This window comes from Sinocyclocheilus anshuiensis, unplaced genomic scaffold, assembly GCF_001515605.1.
Source record: "Sinocyclocheilus anshuiensis isolate Anshui unplaced genomic scaffold, SAMN03320099.WGS_v1.1 scaffold2012, whole genome shotgun sequence".
Lineage (NCBI taxonomy): Eukaryota > Metazoa > Chordata > Actinopteri > Cypriniformes > Cyprinidae > Sinocyclocheilus > Sinocyclocheilus anshuiensis.
The window spans coordinates 247,225-251,091 of record NW_015555967.1 but is presented as its reverse complement, the minus strand read 5'-3'; the positions used below and the strand labels follow the sequence as shown (position 1 = coordinate 251,091).

Here is a 3,867-nt window from a genome sequence, read left to right as displayed (position 1 = left end):
AACCTCCACCTGTCTGGTCTGCCTGCCAGCCCTTTGCCTTCCCCTGTCACCATCTCACATCCACTGCTTTGCCTAGTCCCTAGTCCCCCTCCGCCCCTCCCTCTGTTTCTACGGTGCGAGGACGCACCTTCCGGGAGGGCTGTAACGCCTCTCACCAATGGATTCTCTGCAGTGAATGGGTGCCGTCAGAATAAGTCCAAACAGCTGCTTAAAATAAATAAATACAATCACAATAATCCACATGACTCCAGTTCATCAATTAACATTTTGTGAAGAGGAAAGCTGCATATTTGTGAAAAAAACAAAACAAAAAACAAACAAATCCGCCATTAAGGAATTTTTAATTTCAAACCATTACTTTCAGCTAAAATTTGAGTCTTCTATCCATAATATTTACTCTAAAAAAAGCAATAAAAATAAGGCACAATGTACTGTATTTGTAACGCCCCTGTGGACTGTTTATTGTGGTTTCTTCCCCTTGTGTTGGTTTAGCCCGTACTAATCAGTAATTACCCTCATTGTGCTCACCTGTCTGCCACTAATTATCCACCATATATTAGTTCCTGTCTGTCAGAGCTTTAGTGTCGGTTATTGTTAATGTTACCCCGAGTGTGTGTCTCACCTACCTGAACCTGCCTTGTTGTGTCTACAATAAATGTCATTATTGGAATCCTTGTCGTCCTCGTCGTCCTGCCTGCCTCCACACACCCGTTTCCGTGAGAGTATTAATATGAGGACATTTTCTGTATTGATTTCTTACAGGTGTTTTACCTGTATTTTGAATTTCACACTTCATTGCGTTTGTGTTTTAGGGTTAACAGAAATATCCTTAAAATTAATGGATAATGTCCTGACAGAAAAGTACCTGTATATTATTTTTGCAGTGTTGCTTTCTCCATTGAAAATGTCATCTCGTCTGAAACAGGAAAGAAATATGCACAGATCAAGGACCGTTTATAAGCAAAAACAGTTCTAAACTAACATGACAGTGGGGCTGATGCAAGAGGGCAACAGGGGATGGACTAGAGGAGAGTTTGAGGTAGATTCGATTATGGACTGTTATTGCAACCAGAAACGACCTTGATGATGGATTTGTTTCTTACAAATGTTCAGTTTTTCACTTTACAAGACATCAATTGATAAACTGGAGTCATGTGGATTACTGTGAGGGGTTTTATCAGCTGTCTGGACTCTCATTCTGATGGCACCCATTCACTGCAGAGGATCCATTGGTGCGCACATCCCACAAACCCAAACGGCTCAGGTGCAGGACAAAAGAGACAAACTGAAGCAAAAAACAAATGTAATGACCACACACTGATATACCTGCTCCATAAAAAATTGTTTATTGCAACGTTTCGACCAACAAGTCTTCGTCAAGGCCAAGGCTTCGTGTTGGTCGAAACGTTGCAGAATGAATGAGTTTAGAATGAGTTTAGGAGAGTGAAAATGTGAAATCCCAAGTTATAGGAATATGTACAATTGCTTAGACCTGAACAACCATCAATCATTTAATTAACCTTAATCACAGCCTGGGTCTTCCAGTATGGATGCTGAAAGCCAGAGACTCTTACAGCAGCAGGCCTGCATAGGAGAAAGACTAATGTAAGTATATGGACAAAGTAGTATATGAATTGACTACCAAAACATGCCATTTTAGTCCCTTCTTGGGATTATTGAGGTATGTTAGATGCTTTGTGGGAAATATAATTCTAGTGTACACAATGTTGTCCATAAAGTTATCTAATGTTTTAAAGTATAAGTGCAAATTAATATTTGTAATTATTTATATACATATATTAATCCAAACTAAAAAACTGAAAGCAGAATGTCTAAGACTGTGTTCAAATTAAAAAGGGATGCATTTTGAAAATATTTCAATTTCAAGCATGTAATAATAATGTGTGAAAAGATATTGAGCAAATAAAACTTGTTTAATTCTGTCACGTCTGCACTGTCCAATTGAAGGCCTAAATTGATTCAATGATTCACTAACTCACTAAAGAAACATAAAATACATTAATTTGTCACCACATACTGGCATAAAGATGTAATCAGCAGAAATGGTCACTTAATGTATCAGTGAATTAATCAGAACAAATCTTTTTAATGCTATAACACTAATGTGATGTATCTCTTTTTCAGTTGTCCAGTCATCGGAAGGCTGTCAGAGCTGATAATATGCAGATGAAGATAAAAATGTACTATTTTCAGTAGCCTATTTAAGTTCTGACATTCTCATACAAATGTAAGCTTATGAAGTAATTTATTTTTAAGTTAATATATTTAGAGTAAAAATACCTAATGTATTACATTCTTCTACAAATGTGTAAAATACTATTATATGCATACAATTTTTTAATAAAGTTGAATTGTACAACCCTATATTGTATTTTTTTAATCTTCAGTTTACGTTGGCAGGTGTTGATTTTAATTGATTAATTTACTGTTAGCATTAAAAATAAAGATTGATGATTTACAATATAAACAAGTTGCATAACTGTTTTTAACCACAAAATATAACTACACACATAAAGAGTAATGGTTATTATCTAGCATAAGAAATAAACAAATGTGGTCAGAACATAGCCTCGCAGTTACTGAATGTCTCCAGCCCTTTCGCGCTACAAATGTTGCGAGCACATAGACAGCAACGTTGCCATAGTATAAATGGAACGTGGCACCAACTTTACCACAACGTAAATGCATTTGTTGGGCATCTGTCAAAGTCCCTTTAAGGCAAGTCATTTCATTTGGTGGCCATCTTTGAAAGACATGTAAGTGCAGCTCCTACATCAAATTCTCTAAAACTGTTCACCAATATGATTACATTTTATATTTGAAATCACCAATGACATCTGACAACAACGGTCTCATCATTTCTCAACGGCTCTGGACTTTACCGATTAGTGATAGGCTCTTTTACTCAGAAGGCGTATTTTTCCTCTTTCAAAACTATACGAAACAGACGTCTTCTTTGGTATTCTATAGTCTTTGGCATCTGTCTAGCTCCTCTTTGCTCTCAGGGAATTTTAAGAAAACGTGACTCTACATTACATGCAGTTATAAACATTTGTGTCTATTTGTTGGCTTGGGGAATGTATTGCATACTGATGGTGTGCTTCCATTCATCTTTTTGCGTTTTTTTTTTTTTTTTATCTGCCTCTCCCTCCCTGTCTCCCTCTCTTTTACACACACACACACACACACACACACACAAATTCGTTCCCCTCCCTCCCTTTCGATTGATCAGGGGCTTGTGGGTGTCTTGGATGAGTCATATCAGCAATTTACCCAGTTTAAAGCATCTTTCAAATTACTTCCCTTCCAGTCGGGTACCGTGCTGATAACCGATAACAGTTTTCGTTCATACAAGGAGATTTGGAGGACACTTGTGCGCTGGTGTTGTCGCGTAACTGTGTATGTGTGTTCTGCTGAGGTGCGCATGCGCGCGTCGCATGCTCGGTAAACACCGAAAGTCATGTGGCTGAAAACAAGAATGATGAAGACGATACTCTGATCTGCAGGTTCATAAATGGATTGCTCCGCGTAGTTTGACACTGCCGAGTCTATAACAATCAAAGGTGACTTAATTTGTGCGAAAAACATTATATTTTGAACAATTCGTTTTTACTTTTTGAGGCTGTTAACTCTTGAATGGCCACACTTTTTTCTTGTTTACGTTTTATTCTGTTGTTTATATTCTTTTGTTTCATCTTCATCTCTCTGAATTCGCTCGTTTGTGCATTCCATCGACTTTAATCTTCAAAAGGCTTTTCAGAAGACGCATAGCCCATATCTTTTTAAAATCTCTGTCAGCGATGAAAACAGTTTGATAGGTTGTTTTACTCTCTCTCTCTCTCTCTC

General features: G+C 37.4%; 1 protein-coding gene across 2 annotated transcripts in view; it reads left to right on the top strand.

Annotated features, from left to right (window-relative positions):
* LOC107676019 (uncharacterized) overlaps nt 1-3,867 on the top strand; it is a 35,118-nt gene that overhangs the window by 23,755 nt on the left and 7,496 nt on the right. The window contains exon 1 of one of the 2 annotated variants that reach the window (XM_016470542.1): nt 3,444-3,584. The exons of the other annotated variant lie outside the window; for it this stretch is intronic. The gene's annotated coding sequence lies outside the window, so the exon portion shown is untranslated. Of the gene's footprint in view, nt 1-3,443; nt 3,585-3,867 lie in introns of those variants that run through there. 2 annotated transcript variants of the gene reach the window in all.